Below are 21161 nucleotides of genomic sequence, written 5' to 3'. Positions count from 1 at the left end.
CGAACTGGCTGGAGATTTTACGGACATTTTCAACCTCTCACTTCTGAGGTCTGAGGTTCCCACTTGCTTTAAAAGGGCATCAATAATACCGGTGCCCAAGAAGAGCAAGGTAACATGCCGCAATGACTATCGACCAGTGGCATTAACGTCTGTGGTGATGAAGTGCTTTGAGAGGTTGATTATGGCGCATATCAACTCCTATCTCGACAAGAACCTCGACCCACTGCAGTTCGCTTACCGCCGCAATAGATCAACGGTGGATGTGATCTCACTGGCTCTCCACTCCGCTCTGGACCACTTGGACAACAAAAACTCATATGTCAGGCTGTTATTCATTGGGGGAATGGGTGAGTGGTGGAATATTGCATTGGGGAATGGGTTGCGTTGGGGGACCAGGCCTCCCGTGTGACAGGAACCCAACGGGTTCCACTTAGTCTAGTATCCCTCTAAACTTGTCTTATTGATACATGAAAACATAACCATTGACATGTGCCCCTACCTACATTAGTCTGATGCAGACATATATCTCCAGTCCTTAGACACAAAAAGCTGGAGTAACTCAACGGGACACGCAACATTTCTGGAGAGAAGGAATGGGTGACGTTTCAGTTCAAGACCCTTCTTCAGACTCAGTATATTATCTCCAGTCTTTCATTGTCACTGAATCTAAACCCTGGAAATTCTATTAAAAAGCAAAGAGCGAGTACTTCCACCAGCAATGTCCAGATCTCTGAAATGAAAGATAGAAAAGATGTCTTTATTGTTATTTTGTTGGGTCGGAGACTGTTGTGGTGTACTTGCCTTTCAATAATGTAACTTGGTCACACGCAGTTCCACAGACATTCACTATGCTGCAAGAACTCACTTACTTAATATTTACTGTGTCGCCTTGTATATAAGCCTCTAACCTCTTTGGATGTATCTTTGCTACATTCCTATGCAGTTATAAAAAAAATTCCAGAGCAAATGTGGAGAAACCCTCCCCAATTGTTGAAAGATCATTTATTTAAAATTATTGGCATAAAGATACCTACTTGGAGATTGCTTGAAAATCACGTTGTTATGATCAGGAATGCATTGTCTGAATGAGCAGTGGGAATGGATTCAATAGCAACTTTAAAATGGACATACACGTTGCCATTACACACACATTAAGCGGGAAAAAAAGAAGTTGCCTAATTACTGACAAAGATTAATGGATAGTACTGTAAAGAGCCAACTCAGTGATGGGAGTAAAGGCTTTTTCCTATACAGTTTAACTTGGTAGCTCTATTCACTTACACATGCAAAAGGGTGGTGGTTAATACATTGCCTTTAATTGCACAGTGGTTGGAAATGTCAGTCCGAGTGACATGCTTGTAGAATAGTCTAAAACTCAAATTGTTTCAGGTCAGTTACTTAATTCAATGTAGTCTCACGAGAGTGACCTCCAGTCGATTTTCATCAAAACAAATTGCACTTGTGCCTCAGGTAATGTTGTCTTGTGAAAGAACTACTTTGTAAGAAAGATGTAAAGCAACAAGATGATTTTTTTTTGTTTCTCTGAGGCCATTGTATTCCCTGCTGCATGGTTTAATGTCACGCAGGAATTTTGATTGTAAAACTCTGCAGAGCCCAAGGTCTATGGCTCACACTTACCAATTTGGCTTCAATCTCTGGTGTGATTAAATGGCTTTCAGAGTGTTAGGTAACTCTTGCAATCACCAGAGATGCAGGGAAATGCAGATGCTTGAATCTTGAGCACAATATCAACTGCTGAAGGAACTCAGCGGGTCAGGCATCATCTGTGGAGGGAATGGACAAGCAACATTTCGGGTCAGGACCTTTCTTCAGACCCGAAACATCATCTATCCATTCCCTCCACAGATGTTGACTGACCTGTTGCATTCCTCCAGCGTTTAATGTTTTGCTCACACTATCAACAAATTGGTTGATGTTATAACATATGTATTCCTTGCATGTGCCAAAAATGACATTTGATTGAGACACCAATTCTTGGACAGCAAAAATGCATTGTGGAGAACAAGTTAATGTCATAACTTAAGCATGTTTGGCGAATCTGGGATTTAAAAGCACAAAGAAATCCCTCCAGCTCCCTATGCTCGTGCAATCTTCTAAAAGATTCTCACTTAACTTTCAGTTTTTTCTTGAATGAATGGAAGGGAAATGTGATTGCTGGATAACACTGCAGTTTAAGAAGTGCTTAAAGTGAAGTTCATCTTGAATTTATCCCAATTCCAGGCAGGCATGAGCGCTGTGGTGCCTGCACAAAAAGAGAAGGAGAAAATCTTCAGAGCAAGGCTCGTACATAGACTAGACAGTACAGTGCAGGCTCTGTGACCCATAGTGTCTATGATGCAAGAGCAACCCTTATAATCCATTATCCTCCATTCCCCGAATATCCATGTGTTTATCCAAAAGTCTCTTAAATGAAGACTGTCACATCTGCTTCCATCACCACCCCAGGTTTCATGCGTTCCGTACAATCACCACTCTGTGTAAAAAAAAATTGCCCTGCTCATCTATTTATATATATCTTATATTACTAAAAGTCTGATCTTGACCACTTCCTGTTGTTCTGTATATTGATTTTAGAAAAAACGCTGCCACTTACTCTGTGATTTTTGGACATCTTACTCAGAGTCCCCCTCCGCTGTGCAGGACAAGAGGATTTTTCCCATCGATGAAAAATAAAAGAGTTATTAGTATTTAAAAAATGTTGAGATTCTCTCTCCTGAAGGCCACGCCCCTTCCGGAGGGACTATAAAACCTGGAAGTGGTGAGTGCCTCAGTCAGTCTCTGCAAGATGGGGGAGCGAGAGGGTCGCGTCTCTCAGTCTGAGCTGTGAATAACACTGAACACATGTCTACTAAACAAATGTGGAATGGTCTGGAACAGGAGATAAAACTTAGCACAAGCATAATTCAGTTTAAAAAGATGTACAAAAACACTTGTTTAAAAGGATATTGGGATGAGGATAGGTGATTGTGATATTTGTTATACTGATTGTATTGGGAAGGGTGATTATAAAGTGATGGGTTGTAAATATGACTAAGATACTGTATAGTATTTGTGGGTTTTTTCTTTTCTTTTTCTTTTTTTCTTTTTTGTATGGCTTTGTAAATATTTGATTAGTGTTCAAATGTAAATAATTTGGTGTACATATAGTGGCTGGTGTACATATGGTGTACATATAGCTGCTAAATTTGTATGGGATAATTACAAGCAGTTGAATAAGGGGTGGGAATTAATAAGCTTTGGCTACTTCCTGCTCCTTTTCGGACACATATGATTTCATTTATTTATAGATATTGTTTGTGACACTTTATAAATATTTTTGTTTTGTTTTTTGTATGCTGTTTCACATTTGCTTTTTATTCTTTTATTCTGTCTGAAATAAATAAATAAATAAATAAATAAATAAATAAATTGTGAGTGGTTTTACTGACCTGTCAAGTGCCCTTAATGTGGTTTGAAAATATAGTTTGGCAATGCTAAAGCTGTGTTGCCTTTGGTTTGGAAATGCTAAAGCTGTGTTGCCTTTGGTTTGGAAATGCTAAAGCTGTGTTGCCTTTGGTTTTGAAATGCTAAAGCCGTATTGCCTTTGGTTTGGAAATGCTCAAGCTGTGTTCCCTTTGATTTGGAAATGCTCAAGCTGTGTTGTCTTTGGTTTGGAAATGCTAAAGCTGTATTGTCTTTGGTTTGGAAATGCTAAAGCTGTATTGCCTTTGGTTTGGAAATGCTAAAGCTGTGTTGCCTATGGTTTGGAAATGCTAAAGTTGTGTTGCCTTTGGTCTCTGCAAGATGGAGGAGGAAGAGGTCACGACTCGCTGTCTTTAGTGGCCTTGCACCCTGCTTGAAATGGTATGAAACTGCACTTGAATTTGGTGGCCTTGCACCCTGCTTGAAATAGAATTTCAAGGGATAGCCGTGAGTCAACTGCCAGCCCACCAGCCATGAGTGAGTGAGCTGCCAGCACAACAGGCTTGAGTGAGTGAGCCGCCAGCCCAAGAATCCATTCGGCCCACAGCACCCATACTAGCGCTCCAGAACCTCCCCCCCCCCCCCCCCGCACTGGCCACCAATATTGTGATTGGTGGAGAGGTGGAATATTGCATTGGGGGACCAACCCTCCCGTGTGATGCTGGGACCCAACTTAGTCTTGTATACTATTAGGCTGTGAGCCGAGGAGCTTTATTCTGCAGTTTCGTGACCCAAGTCACCAAACTACATGAAATTTTCACATATTGTGTAAAAATATTTATATAAATCACCCCTGAAACTCGATATGAAGAAGACTTGCACATTTTTATTAAATTAGAGAAAAACCGGAAAAATGTCGGGTATTTTTTAGTCCAATCAAAGCACGTTTAACATTGAGTTGTCTGCCAGTTGGCCAATCACGCGCTTTGTTTCAGGCTAACACACAAAATGGCTGAGGTGGCTTCACAGATGCCTGTTTTACTGGAGATTCCGATTTGTTGTTCTGTGGAATAGATGTCGTGGAAACTTGCAGCAGGTTAATTGTATTTAGTGGGAAAAGCATTAAAAAGGCTGAAGAAAGTGCTGCGGTGGATTAAAGTGCAAGAAAGCATTCAAAGTCCCTGCTGATGTGCTGGAACACAAAGAAGGCCCCCATTAATCAACTCTAACTGAAAGGTAAGACTAAAGTCTGGATTTATGAAAATCTATCTGTATGGACTTTAATTAATTTAATATAATGTGAATAAATTCATTCATTCATTCATTCCTTATTCATTCATTCACTCACTCACTCACTCACTCATTCATTCATTCATTCATTCATTCATTCATTCATTCATTCATTCATGAAATTGAGGGCCTAAACTATAACAGTCAATTAATCATTGTCACTAATGCCAGCCTGTTGTAGAGTAATAAGTCTTTAACAACTAATCTCGGAGCTGCCTGCGAAAACTTACCGGGAAAAAGTGCTCCGATCGCGTGACCTAGGTACACGCGGTAAAGAGCGATCGATATCCCTCCGTTTTTCTCCCGTTGTCGGGGTCTGAAAACGACCGCTACAGACGGCACTATGTACAGCCTCCCCCCCGCCCGCGGAGATGATCCGCGGCTCCGCGATCGCGAAACGGCCGCTTATTAATTGAGACCGCGGCTTCACTTTACCGCGAGTACCTAGTTTTTGAGATTTTCAACTTTGCAAAAATCACTTTTCAAACCGCTTTTCCACTTGCCCTGCCGGTCAACCGCGTTCGACGTCACAATGACGTCACAATGGGATCCCGAATCTCATTTACATAAAAAATGTGAGTGGTGGAATATTGCGTTGGGGGAATAGGGCCCAACGGGTCCCAATTGGTCTAGTCTCCTTTAAATTTTGCCCCTCTCAACTTAAAGCTATGTCCTCCAGTATTTGCTATTTCAATCCTGGGAAATAGGTTGGTTCTGACTGTGAACCAAAACTATGCCTCTCATAGAGGTGATGTTTCGGTTCGGGACCCTTCTTCGGAGGTGATTGTAGACTAATTTTCCCGCCCTCCTCCGCCCACCACCACAAACAGTCGGAAAAAGGGCCCCAAACTGAAACGTCACATATCCAAATTCTCCAGGAATGCTGCCTGACCCGCTGAGTAACTCCAGCATTTTGTGTCCTTTTAGGGCTCCATTATATGGATCTATTACATTGTTGCGTACTCCTTAGTCCCTTTCAAATTTTCCAAAAAATAAGGTAAAATTCTAAACAATAAAAATCAATTTATAAAAGCCACCAGCAATTCTGATATAACACTTGGAGAGTTCATGAATTTATTAAAAGTATGGTTCTTGAACTCAACCAAAATAGGTCAATAAATATTGTGGGGAGAATTTTCCAAAATTCGTAAGAAGGCATTCTATATGCAAATTGATAATTCTGTTATCTCACACACCATCGTAATCATTGGGTTGCAAGTTTCTATTATTTGTGGTTTTCAAAACGTAAATAAACACTAATTTTCTAATTAGCTAATTATCATATGTAAATTAGATCTAATTAGTAGAACTAATATCTTATTTAGTCTGTAGCTAAAGTAATTATACTTTCTGGATCTCATAAAAATAATTTTTTGGGAAAATGATTTTCATATCACCTTAATTTACATATGTAAATGTAATTTAATTAGTGTGAATCATTAGCACGTTATTCCTGCTAGCCTAGTATAATACCCTTCATGCCTCTTAATGGGGGACGTGGATTTTGAGTTATTAGTACATTTGTGCTCCCTGTTGCCCAAAGAGGGCAAAAGATATGTGGGGAAATTTGAAAATATATAAGGCTTACAGTAAGTGAGTACATCCTCCTTTGTTTGGTTACAACAATTGAGAACAAGCAGCCCTGTGCTATCCATGTACTGTTTTACACACAATCATAAACACAGAATGTGCAGGAATGAACTGCAGATGCTGGTTTATACCAAAGATAGACACAAAGTGCTGGAGTAACTCAACGGATCAGGCAGCATTTCTGGAGAAAAAGGATGGGTGACGTTTCGGGTCGAAACCCTTCTTCAGTCTGAAGAGCATTCCGATCCAAAACATCATCCATCCTTTTTCTCCAGAGATGCTGCCTGACCTGTTGAGTTACTCCAGCACTTTGTGTCTATCTTAAAAACACGAGCTGAATATGTGCCAATAAATGCATTGTTGTTGATATATTTGAGTTGTAGGTGTTTGATCGCCATAAAAGAATCGTTAGACTGCTTAACACAGATCATGGCTAATTGTTGAGAATTGCAACAACATTAATATGCACTCCATGGCTATCCTGTTGATAAAATGTATTCGGCGGCAAGATGGAAGTTCAATATTAATGGCCATAAGACCATTTTGCTCTGTCCTCAAATGGGGCAGGACTGCCTTGTAGAATGTTCAATGTTCAATGTTCGGTCAAGTTTAAAGCATAGTAAGCAGCTCAGAGTATCTATTTTTCAAACCTATTCCCATGTATCTATCTCATAAGGCAGACTTGGCTGTAGCCTCATGGAAAATAGTTTTCCTTGTTGAATTCTAACATATTGACGATTGTTTCAATGCAGACCAACATAGAATTTTTCCCAAAAGAGTGGATGGTACTGGAGTTGAGCTGTTCATATTAAAAATGCATGCTAAAAATATATATACACTGGCCCCAAGCAAATCTATGTACTATTCATGACAATCTGACTCTGTGGATTGAGAGGGAGATAGACACAAAGTGCGGGAGTAACTCAGCGGGACAGGCAGCATCTCTGGAGAGAAGAAATGGGTGAAGTTTTGGGTCGAGACCCATCTTCAAATTTGTTATTTTTATAGTGAGACCTAAAGCTTACATTAAGCCATGGATGCAAACTATAGTGGGATTCAAAGTCAACTTTATATTTATAGACCATTTATAAACCTTTGGAATATCTGATCTGGAATATCTGAACCTGGTGCTGTTTCTTGCTTTTGATTTGCAAATGGCTGCCTGGCATAGATCATGTAACACATTAATCTACCATCCCAATCTTCAGTGTTTATAAAACAGTTACAAATCCATGGACTCAAACACGGTTGTTCTCTTCTGCAGCACAAAGAGGATGCTATCATTGGAGAGCATTGGATAAAAAAGTAAATTAACATTTATTTATTCTTATTTACAGACTGTGAGCAAAACATTTGTCATTATATGGGCAATAAATGGAAAAGGAAGATTGTTAACCTTTTGATATCGGTTCGATATTATTTGCTACGTCTAAATTAAACAAAAAAACCCTATAATATTTAGTGCTATACGAATCTGGAAACAATTAAAAAAGACATTAAAATTAGATAATTTATCACTTTTTCTTCCAATTGTGAATAATCCTTTGTTTAAGCCTTCATGGTTGGACGGGGGTTTTACACAATGGAAGAATTATGGAATTAAAAATATGGGACAACTTTACAAGGAAGGCACTTTTCTGACATTTCAGGAATTGCAACAGACTTATGGACTTCGAGGAAATGATTATTTCAGATATCTTCAACTTAGAGATTATGTAAAATCGAACTCCCAAAATTTTCGAATTAGAAATTCAGAAATTCTTGATGAATGTTGGAACAAACATCCTAATACAGAAAAATTAATATCTTATATATACAATATCTTATTAGACAGTGACATTCCCTCGACGGACTTACACAGACAAACATGGGAAAAAGAATTAAATCAAGTAATAACGAAAGATACTTGGGAAGAAAGTTTGCAACACATACATCAGTGTTCACTAAACGCCAGACATTCTCTAATACAATTTAAAGTAATACATAGGTTACATTATTCAAAAACAAAACTACATAAAATTTTTCAACATATCTCACCTATATGTGATAAATGTCAACATTTAGAAGCTACATTATCTCATATGTTTGCAAACTGTATAAAAATTAAAAAATTCTGGGTAAATATTTTTAGTATAATATCTAAAGTAACCAGCACACAATTGGACCCAGATCCAAAATTAATAATACTCGGAATATTAGAATTAAATCAAACACTTAGAACAACACAAAGAAACTTTATTGATTATAGTTTAATAACAGGAAAAAAATTAATTCTAAAATTTTGGAAAGGCCCTACGGCCCCCACAATCAAAATGTGGATTATAGAAATGACGGAGACCTTAAACGTGGAAAGAATCAGATTTTCCCTGTTGGACAAACAGGAATTATTCGTTGGAACATGGTCTCCTTTTATTGATTACTTAAAGGGTCAGAATGGTTCAGCACAGGAACCTGACTAGCACGCGGGCTAAAGAATGGATGAAATACTATACTCTGAAATGTACGAATATATCTCGAATGAAGTCTTTTTTATTTTAACAAATTTTTCCATTCTTCTTTAACTACCTTTTTTTTTGTTGTTTTTGTTTTTTGTTTTTCTTCTCTTTCTTTTCTTTCTTTACTTCATCTATCTCTTTAGTTCTATCTAGTTTAAAAAAAAAAAAAAGGCAAAAAGTATTGGAGACAATGTAATAATAATTGACAATATTATCAATTTAAAAATGTAAGACTGTAATGATGTATTTTGGTTATGTACCTATCTCCAATAAAAAATATTTTCAAAAAAAAAAAAAAAAAAAAAAAAAAAAAGTAAATTAACATTTATTTATTCTTATTTACAGACTGTGAGCAAAACATTTGTCATTATATGGGCAATAAATTCAAGTTTAGGCCATTCTTGGAGCTCATTGCAAAAGTTGGCAAGATTAATAACTGGTTTGAGATTTAATTGATATCAGATTCAGATTCAGATTCAACTTTATTGTCATTGTGCAGTGTACAGTACAGAGACGACGAAATGCAGTTAGCATCTCCCTAGAAGAGCGACATAAATATAGTAGAAGGACCATTTATCAAAGCACTGAAAAAAATGAATGAAAGTATTTTTTTAAAACAGCAGTATAATGAAAGACATGGATTAAATGAGCATTTTCCTGACTATATTATTAAGCTTGGTGTTTCAAGCCAGTTTTCAGAGTTTTATCTTAATTTACACTGTGAGCAGTCTTAATTATAATGGTAATATTTACCAACCAAAGCAGCTGGGAATTTTCTGGGGTCTTTCTTGTCTGGGAAAAGATTAATAAAATGTTGAGATTTGGAGCATCTTAAAAACGCAAATACTTCATTTTTAAATGAATGGATTAGTTACTGTCTATATTCTCTTGAGTAAAAGTGTTATTATTAAACCAAGATAGACAATCAGAACTTCAAAGAGTACTAACCATGGTTCAGGTTTCACAGGAAATGTAATTTTCTGTTCTGCGGCAATTTTTAATCCAAGCAAACAGCTGCTTTGAGAATAATGGCACTGGAAAGAAACATGTCTGGATCCAAAGACATGCTGGCAGCCTACAGCCTTATTGGATGAAATTGACCTTGGGCTGCAGATTAGGGTAGATGGGGTGGAAGATATTTATCATATTTATTTTCCTCAGGGCTGTGATTTCAGCATTTTTTTAAAATCCACAAAGACAAACTTTAATGCTTGCATTAACATTTATTTTTAAATACTGTGACATTATTTTGATTCTCTTTCCTTTGTGCTTGCATTTTCTTCACCCCGATTTTCTTTCTTAAAGGAATACTTTACTGCAGAGAAATAACTGTGTACAAATAGTGAGGCCAAGGTGTTGCATGATGTCTCATTGCCCAGGCAACGCTGCAGTCTTTACCTGCCCTTTATTAGATCTTCTTGATTATCATCAAGGACAGGACCATGAATTTAAGACTCTCCACTGACAAGTCTTAGACAGAACAGGATGTTCAAGTAGAAGTGAAACCCACTAAATCATTGCAGAAGTAATACAATTAGATTACATGGCTCAGTGGTAGATCTCTTTGCTCTGAACTGGTTATGGATTCAGACTTCATTCCATGCAAGACTTAAGCTCCAAATCTTGGCTGATATTTCGATTCACCTCTGAAGTCAATAGTATTGTCAAACACTATCTTTACATTAAGGGCGGTGGGTGTATGGAACAGCTTGCTGGAGGAGGTAATAGAAACAAGTAATATCACAACGTTTAATAATCATTTGTACAGGGACATAGATAGGGTGGGTTTAGAGGGATTTGGGCCAAATGCAGGCAGGTGGGACTAGTGCAGATGGGCCATGTTGCTCGGTGTGAGCAAGTTGGGCTTAAGGGCCTGTTTCCACGCTGCATAACTCTGTGACTACATGATTCTGTGACTACCTTTATATACTGTGGTTTATGATATTTGTGTTTCAAAGACAATCAAATACTTTAGAAGTGCAGCTACTTTAAGAGTATCGCAAAATGTGGCACCAACTGACTTCAAATAGTCACACCAGGTTTTACTAAAAACAATGAAATACATATCATTTCCAAAGAGCAATGAGATGTTAGGTGGAAACAGGTCCTAACTCTTTCAGATGTTTTAAATGATATAGGGCCTATCAAGGAAGGTTTAAAGAAGAGGTACAGTGCAAGTTTTTTACATAGGGGGACTGGTAGGAGCCTGGAATGCGCTGCCACGGGTGGTGGTGGGAGCAGATACGATTTTGATGTTTAAGAACCTGTTGGATTGCTACATGAATATGTAGGAAAAGGAGGGATAGGCATCACGTTCTGACAGAAAGGATTCATTTAATTTTACATTGTGTTTGACACTGACATCATGGGCTAAAGGGTCTTTTCCTGTGTTGTGCTGTTTGTTTAGTTTAGAGATACAGCATGGAAACAGGCCCCTCAGCCCACTGAGTCCGCGCCGACCAACGATCACCCATACTCTATCCTACAGGCAAGGAGCAAGTTACAATTACCGAAGACAAATTAACCTACAAACCTGTACGTACATCTTTGGAGTGTGGGAGGAAACCGGAGCACCCTGGGAAAACCCACATAGTCACGGGGTGAACGTACAAACTCCGTACAGACAACAGCCGTGGTCAGGATCGAACCTGGGTCTCTGGCGCTGTAAGGCAGCAACTCTACCGCTGTGTCACCATGCCACCCTAGAACATCTCTCATTCATATTTTGCTACTTACACTTGTCCAGGTAGATCAGTTGTGATTCACAACTATTCTGTTCTCTTTACACTCCATTCCCTCCACTGATACATCATTGACCTGAAACGTTAACTGTTCATCTCTTCATTGACGCTCTTTATCTTCTGAGCTTCTCAGCATTTCTCAGTCTTGTAATGACGCTTCCTCCATTGTGCATGAGCTAAATAATAAGAGTGGCAGCAGTAGTGAAATGCTGGGTGGATGGGTTTCGGAGATGGGATATTATTGGTATGCGCTGAAAACTATATTGACAACAGTTGGATTGTGAGTTTCTGTAAATCTTGAAGTCCTGCACAAACAAGTGGCTGATATTACTCATGAACAATATTATAATGGGATTGACCCAGGAAATTAATGAGAAGTAATTTCCTTCTGTTCGGACCTCAATGTAATACCAAGGGAGTACAAATTACATTTTGATAACTTTCTGACAAACTCGTGCCTGTTTAAAAATTGCTGATCCTCTTCATCGTAGAATCTCACCCCTGTGAAGAAAATGTCCAAGTTATTTTATTTTAATTGTCAATCAGAAATGTTGACAGAAGCCTGTTCAGGAAAACTGACTGAACAACAATTTAAATTAATGTGCCACATTTGTGTTCGTTTCAGGAAAAGTGTTCATTTCTGGTTGCTCCTTTACAGAGAAGGAATGGAGGCTTTGGAAAGGATGCAGAAAAAGTTTAACGTTGAACATAGGATATAATAATAATAATGATTGATGGGATTTATATAGCGCCTTTCTAATACTCAAGGCGCTTTACATCGCATTATTCATTCACTCCTCAGTCACACTCGGTGGTGGTAAGCTACTTCTGTAGCCACAGCTGCCCTGGGGCAGACTGACGGAAGCGTGGCTGCCAATCTGCGCCTACGGCCCCTCCGACCACCACCAATCACTCACACACATTCACACACATTCACACACAGGCAAAGGTGGGTGAAGTGTCTTGCCCAAGGACACAACGACAGTATGCACTCCAAGCGGAGTACACAGCAGCGCAAGAACAAGCCCCCTCGCCCACAATGTCCATGTGAACATGATGCCAAGTTACACCAGTCTGACATCGGCACAAGCAGGCGGACCTCTTGTGCCAATGTATCTGTCCTTTTCCTTTGTAAATGGGGCCAAAATATGGCGACTGCGTTTGTAGTCTGTGCGAGACAATTTCACTGTGCTGTGCATACTGGGGAATTAGACAGAATTAGCTATAACTAGAGGTTGGATTGTTTTCTTTGGAGCCTCAGAGGCTGAGGGGAGACCTGATATAAGTATATAAAATTATGGAAGGCACAGATAGGGTAGACAGTTAGAATGTTTTTCCCAGGGTGGAAATGTCCAACACTAGAGGGCATAACAATAAGGTGAGAGGGGGAAATTAGATGTGAGGTGCAAGTTTTTCTACACAGAGAGTGGTCGGTGCCTGGAACGTGTTCCTGGGTGTGGTGGTGGAGGCAAATATAACAATGCCATATAAGAGGCTTTCGGATATGCACACGGATATGCAGTGAATGGAGGGATATGGATCACGTGCGAGCCGAGGAGATTAGTATATTTTGGCATCATGTTCAGCACGGACATTCACTGTGGGCTGAGAGCCTCTTCCTGTGCTGTACTGTTCTATGTCCTGTGTTTAAGTACCAAACCTGTTAAAATATGACGATTATGTTTTAATGGTGTTTAACGGTCTTAACTGCATAATGCCCCATGCCCAAATGATAGGGCAGAGAGTTACATTTGTTCCTGAGGTTACTGAAGGGCGGGATTCAGGGACAGCAGAGCATAAAGGGTGCGCTCATGTTCCACTACTGCTTCCCTCAAGAGGAGCTACATCTGCAAAGGTGGCTCCCCTGAAGGCTCAGTAGAAAGTATGATCCTGCCTCAGGGGAAATCAATTCAAGGAACCCATGCCCTACCACTCTAAGGCACTATTGTTAACTTCACAGGGGTCTCCTGAGCATATTATATAAAATCGTTATACCCGGCATGTAAAAGAATAATGTTATATTGTTTTGTATAACCCTTAGATTATTAGAACAGCCAATCACTGACTGAATTGTACTGCTGCCTGTTTATAGTATTTGCATAGACACTGAGTGACAATTTCTGTAAACAGTCATGAAATCATCTCATTTAATACATAGTATCCTTTTCAGATGCTGTCAGCATAATGTTGTTTTGTGTGTTTGAAGTGAATGTTCAGTGAAATTCAGATCTGCCTTTTTACAGGGAATTGACAAATTTAGTCCTAATACCTCTTCTGCCTATTTGTTACTTGCTATTCTCAAAGATTCATTTTGCATCTAGAGCATTCAAAATTTTCTTTTGAAGAAACGTTTCCAAGTCCATATTTTTTCAGCTGTCTGAAGGTTACTATAGAAATTCCCTCAGCATCTGCAGTATTGTTTTGTTTCTCTTTAAAGTAAGTGTCTCCAGGCTGTGGCTTGAGGACCAGGAAATTGAGTGTAAAATCCATTTGAGGTTCGAATCTCAGGATAATCAAATGTTTGCTATCTGTTCAGAAAGTTTTAAGTGCAGCAAACCCAGAATAGTTCTTTCTATATTTTCAACACTGACAGTATTATAATAATATTGGCTGCATCAAAACTTTTAAGGACGATTAAATATCCCAAGGGATTGAATGGGGTAAATCGGTTGTTCAGTGGGTGAAAATTCCTGGGTCTTCTTAAAGGATTATCTGGATAGTATAATTATCAATAAAGTGAAGATAGCCACAAAATACTGGAATATCTCAGTGGGACAGGCAGCATCTCTGGAGAGAAGGAATGGGCGACGTTTCGGGTCGAGACCCTTCTTCAGACCAGCGAGCTGAGGAAATTGTCCCCTCACAATAAAAATGATGTCATATTCCGAGGGGGAATTTTTCACCTTTCCCAATATCTTCTCTGTAGTGCTGAGGGAAAGCATCTGGACATTAAAAAAAGATGGAAAAAACAGCTCACCTTCCCGATTTCCCCCCCATATTATTGGAGCATAGGATTAATATAAAAACAAGACACAAAGGTGATGGAGAAACTCAGCGGGTCAGGCAGCATCTCAGGAGAAGGTGGATAGGGGACGTTTTGGGTCAGATTTGTAGGTTAATTGGCCTCTATAAAATTGCCCTTGGTGTGTGGAGAGTGGATGAGAAAGTAGGATAATATTAAACTATTGTGAAAGAGTGATCAGTGGTTGGTGTGGACTCAGTGGATCTGTTTCCATATTGTGTCTCTAAACTAAACTAAACTAAAGTAAAGTAAACTAAAACCTCACCGGGAAGTCGAAATGAATGTTAGCGGATGTTTTATGGTCAGTGCAGAGTAGATGATAAGATCATGTGATAGGAGCAAAATTAGACCATTCAATCATGGCGGATCCCCATTCAATCATGGCGGATCCATCTCTCCCTCTTAACCCATCCTCCAGCCTTCTCCCCATAACCTCTGATACCTATACTAATCAAGAATCTAATTAGCTCTGCCTTAAATATATCCACTGACGGCCTCCACAGCCTTCTGTGATAAATAATCCCACAGATTCACCACACTCTGACTAAATAAATTCCTCCTCATCTCCTTCCTAAAAGAATGTCCTTTAATGTTGAGGCTTTGACCACTTGCCCTGGAGTGATTGTAAAGGAGGGCCTGTTTCTGTGCTCTATGACTTTATGACTATGTCTGTGATGTGCACAAAGTGTACAGGAGAGTGGAAATAACTGTTACATTGCAGACCAGGAAATCCTTCCAGGTCTTTCTCAGGTCGCCAAATGTTGTGCTGATGTACTGAACATAATTATTGATGTCTGCCTCTAAAAACATGAACAGTAGTCCACATTTTTCATATTATATTACGAATAGTTACATTTGCCTTCACCGACCTCACATTCCAAATCAGGGAAATATTTTGTTTGTTCAGGGAACATGGTATAGTAAGTATATACTTAATTGCTATATGGGCAGAATTTAAGTCATAGCGAGGAAACAGGCCCTTTGGCCCAACTTGCCTCCACCGACCTATATGTTTCATCTACACTACTCCCATCAGCCTGCGTTTAGCCCAGATCCATCCAAACCTGTTCTATCCTTGTACATGTCTAAATGTTTCTTATAATGTTGTGATAATAACTACCTCAACTACCTCCTATGGCAGCGCGTTCCATACACCTGCCACCCTTTGAGTAAAAAAAAGGTTAACCCTCTATTAAATCTTTTTCCCTCATCTTAAACCTATGTCCTCTGGTTTATTGCCTTCCCTCACAGTGGGAAACATTGATTCTGCTGTGGAGGATGTTCATGTTAAATTCTATTGTGTATTGTGTTCTTTTTTATTCGTATGGCTGTATGGTTGCTCAAATCTCACTGTACCAATTGGTGCATGTGACAATAAATGTAACTTGAACGTGAACTTGATTCCCCTACTCTGGGCAAGTAACTGCGTTTACCTGATCTCTTTCTCTCCTTATTTTGAACACCTCTATAAGATCACCCCTCATCCTCCTACGTTCCAAGGAATAGAGTTTTAACCTGCTCAACCTCTCCCTATAGCTTAGGCCCTCAAGTCCTGGCAACATTCTTGTAAATCTTCTCTGCACCCTTTACAGCTTGACAATGTAATTGCTATAACATGGGTTAATTGGAATTACATAATATTCTAAATATGGCCTCACCAACGTCTTATATATCTGCAACATGACCTCCAACTTCTATCCTCAATACTCTGACTGATGAAGGCCAATGTGCCATAAACAATTTTGACCTATCTACCCATTACGCCACTTTCAAGGAACTATGCACTTGCATTCCTAAATCCCTTTGCTCTTCAGTACTGCTCTCCAGAGCCTAAAGGGCTTGTCCCACCAGCATGCGATAGCATGCGTCTAGCGCGACCAAACGTGGTCGCTTGCGGCGTACGGCCTTACGGGGCCGGTCCCACTTCGATGTGCGGGGCTGGTCCCGACATCGCGCGGGGCTCCAAAAATCTTGCACTGTCCGAAAATTCCGCGTGCCAACAGCCTGTCAGCCCGCAGGCGCATTGAGGGCATACGCAGCGTCTCGATGGCGTACGCAGCGTCTTGACGGCGTACGCCTAGCGCATGGCGTTGTGCGATGACGTCGCCGTGACGTCGCGCTAGGCGCATGCAATCGCATGCTGGTGGGACAGGCCCTTTACCATTTCACTGTGTAGGTTCTCCCATGTTAGACTTCCCAAAGTGTAACATCTCACATTTCTATTTATTAAATTCCATTAACCATTCCTCAGCCCACCTGCCCAACCGATCATGATCCTGCTACAATTTTTGACAGCCATTTTCACTATCTACAATACCACCCACTATAGTGCCATCTGCAAACTTGCTAAATGTGTTATGTATATTCTCATCCAAATCATTGATTTAGATGACAAACAGCAATGGGCCCAACACCAAACCCTGAGGCACACCACTAGTCACAGGCCTCCGGTCTGAGAAGCAACCTTCCACCATCATCCTCTGCATCCTTCCATTAAGCCAATTTTCTATCCAATCAGCTATCTCTCCTTGGATCCCAAGCACTCTAACCTTAAAGAGCAGCCTACCATGCAGAATCTTGTTGAATGCCTTGCTGAAATCCATATATACACACCATCTACAGCTCTGCCCTCATCAACCTAACATCTTCAAAAAACTCAAACAGATTTGTGAGACATGACCTCCCACATACAAAACCATGCTGACTATCCGTAATCAGCTCTTGCCCATCAAAATGCATGCAATTCATGAAAGATAATCAGAAGTTATCACCCAAAAACAATAATAGATATAATTTAATGTTTACCGGCTTAGTTATATGGTGTAATTGCTATTTATAATTATGAATTATTAAAAATTAGACAAAATCCCAACTACATTTTATCCTGTATGGGATAATAAATTGGTTTTGATTTGTAATAATAATGTAAATAAATGTTTGATTCCTGTATTTTTTTCGATTGTAGTAATCCTGTGAGATAAGCTCATCATAATATTCTCCCGTTTCTCTTACCTTATCATCCAAGAATGTGTTGAACTTCAATCTGAGCTAAAGAAAGCTGCAGACAACAAATACTGGCAACAAACCAATGAACACATCAAAGACAGGAAAGTTGAACAAACTAAATTCAAAACCATGCCATCAACTGCCTTTCTTGCCATGTCCGATCGAACTAAGATCTTTCCACATATTACCTCCATCTGTGGTAAGTTCAATTTCAGATTTATGAATGTTGTTTTGATTATTTCTAATAGATGTAATAAAATGTCATAACTTTAGTTTAGTTTAGAGATACAGCGCGGAAACAGGCCCTTCAGCACACCGAGTCCACGCCGACCAGCGATCCCTGCACATTAACACTATATCTTACACACACTAGGGATGATTTACAATTATATCAAGCCAATTAGCTTACAAACCTGTCCATCTTTGGAGTGTGGTAGGATATTGGAGATCCCAGAGAAAACCCACGCAGGTCACAAGGAGAATGTACAAACTCCGTATAGACAGTACCCGTAGTCAGGATCGAACCTGGCACTCTGGCGCTGTAAGGCAGCAACTCTACTGCTGTGCCACCGTGCTGCCCAATTCAAAAATTACATCATCGATTGCCTGTTTAGATTGAATTATCAAGCACATGTTGGAATCAATGGGTCCTTGATGCATTTAAAACTTGATTATATGGAACTTCCTCCTATGCATTTGAACAATTCCATATTTTTCTTTAAGCGACAATATTGATACCATCAGTACCAAATATTTAGATATTTACAGCAAAGTTTGGTGCGTACCTTTTAGTTTTTCTGCATTCTTTGATGTTCAGAATGTGTTTAAACTTGTGTCTAACCATATAGAATTTTATACTAATAATGTCACCAATGCACCAGAATGGGCAGAGCTTTTCAAAGATGATAGCACATAGAAGTGACTCTGGTTTCACAAAGGAATTAATTTGAATATTTCTGATCAAATGAGGCTGATTACATTTGCATTTAAAGTAGTAATATTTAAAATTGCCTCCAGTGCCTCCAGTTGTTGCCTTCTAAGTTTAGCGTATCCACCGTCAAAACTTGTCTGCACTATAAGAAGGGTAAGAAAATGTTCACACATCTTTTATTTTGATTTTAATATGTTTTGCCTCTTGTTTGGCAATGTAACTCTACCATTCTTGTTGAGTAAAAAATGACTTCACTAAACTGGATGAATGCACAGTGAATAGTTTAAATAAGATTATATCAAAATGAATTTTACTGGACGTTGAAATGATTACAGTGCAATCAAAATAGGATTTGGTTTGCTGGAAATGTAGGCACTTATGAGATTAAATTATTCACACTAGTGCCATGGATACCCAATATACAGAACCCAGTCTATTGATGACAGTGCCAAAATAAACTGGCTTGTCCCTAATTCTCTGCTGTCAGATTAAAACCAGCAGTTATAGGAATCTGGGTCTAGATTTGGGCAAAAAACAATCAAACAATCAAAAATGAAGTGTAAGAAGGAACTGCAGATGCTGGTTTACACCAAAGATGGACACAAAATGTTGGAATACTGTAACTCAGTGGGTCAGGCAGCATCTCTGGAGAAAGGTCTCGACCTGAAATGTCACCTATTCCTTTTCTCCAGAGATGCTGCCTGATCCGCTGAGTTACTCCAGCATTTTGTGCCTATCTTCAATCAAAAAGAAAGGTTCCATGCAAAGCTCTTGTGTGGGATGAGGCTGTGGACATGTTAAGCATTTTCTTGGTAAGGCAGGTAAAACAAAAGTTGCAAAAGTGTCTTCTATCCTTTGGTCAGGAAATCGTGGAGATTCAAGGGCTGTGAAGATCAGGCAGGAAATTGACATTCAGTCCAATGATCAAGTCTCTCATGAGATTTTTAAATTGCAGCGCAGATTTGATGGTTTGTCCATTGCTTTCCTTCTACTTATGTAGAGTTGCTTTTTTGATTGAAGGTCTGTAATTTCTGTTTAATAAATAGTACATAAGCACATATACTACTTTTCTGCTTATTAACTAGGTGCCTCCAGTAAATGTGAATATGACGCCCCCTTTCTTGGAGTTTTTATGCTATTTGTAATTAGGATATTTTCATGTAAGAAAATAAAAATCTCTTACCATGCAAACTAAAAGCAAAAGCATCAATAATGTTGTAGAGCATTGAATAGATTCAGTGAAAAATGTCAAGTCCGGCTTGTGATTCTATTTACAATCTGTATGCCCATCACTGTGTAGCTGGGAGTATGTTGTGGTTGATTCATTGCTGGGTAATGCACAAAGTTGTTGATTGGTTAGTTTTAGGATTACATTTTGCATGATTTATGTTCGTTTAACGGACAATTAATTGCAATCTATCTAAAATATTCCAGCACGTTATTCCCCCCTTTAAAAATGAAATTACCTTGAAATCATCTGCAAATGTAGTAAAAAACAGCATTTAAAAAAAAAGACTTTGCATCTTTTGACATGATTTCAATCAAGCCCTGTGCAGGTTGCCACACCTAATGCAACATAAGTAAATGTTTTCCCCTCTCCCATCAGGCAAAATGTATAGAAGTGTGAAAACACACACCTCCAGATTCAGCGACAGTTTCTTCCCAGCTGGTGTCAGGCAAAGGAATCATCCTACCACAACCTGAGAGCAGTCCTGAACTGCTATCTACCTCATTGGTGACCCTCGGATTATTCTTGATCGGACCTTGCTGGCTTTGCCTTGCACTAAACGTTATTCCCTTATCATGTGTCTATATACTGCAAATGGCTTGATTGAAATCATGTATTGTCTTTCCGCTGACTGGATAGCATGCAACAAAAGTTTTTCACTGTACCTCGGTACACGTGACAATAGACAAAACAAAACTAAACTAAATAAAAGTGGGAAGGGATAAGCATTAATTTTAGTACATTTGAGAGTTCAGTTTATCAATATATTTTAAACGCTCAGGGTTAGGCTGGCATTATGGATTATATGGAGCGACACGGTGGCGCTGCTGGTAAAGCCGCCAACTCCGAGTCATAAACCCGGGTTTGATCCGCAGCCTCAGATGTTGAGTTTGCATGTTCTCCCTGTGACTGTGTGGGTTTCCACCGGGTGCGTCGATTTCCTCCCACATCCTAAAGACATGTGGGTTTGCAGGTTAATTGGCTTCTGTAAATTGGCCTTAGTGTGTAAGGAGTGGATGCGAAAGTAGGATAATATTGATCAATGGTGATCAATGGTGAGCATAGTCTCGGTGGGGCGAAGGGCCTGTTTCCATGCTGTATCACTAAATTAAACTGCATTAGGAAACATCTTATGGATCCACACAGACACAGTTAAGTTAGGCCTAGACTGATATGCGGCAAGTCACATTTGTGCCATATACGTACAAGATAATGACCATCTCTAACAAATAAAATCTGAAGAAGAGTCACAACCCGAAACGTCAAGCATTCCTTTTATCCAGATATGCTGCCAGTCCCGCTGAGTTACTCCAGCATTTTGTGTCTACAGTGTAAACCAGCATCTGCAGTTCCTTCCGACACAAATGAAATCTGGTCGCCCACTTTGACATTCAATGGAATCACCATCATGTTGTTCTCCCACCATCAGAAACAA

Source organism: Amblyraja radiata, chromosome 5, assembly GCF_010909765.2.
Source record: "Amblyraja radiata isolate CabotCenter1 chromosome 5, sAmbRad1.1.pri, whole genome shotgun sequence".
In the NCBI taxonomy this organism is placed as follows: Eukaryota; Metazoa; Chordata; class Chondrichthyes; order Rajiformes; family Rajidae; genus Amblyraja; species Amblyraja radiata.
Note: the sequence above shows the minus strand (reverse complement) of the source record.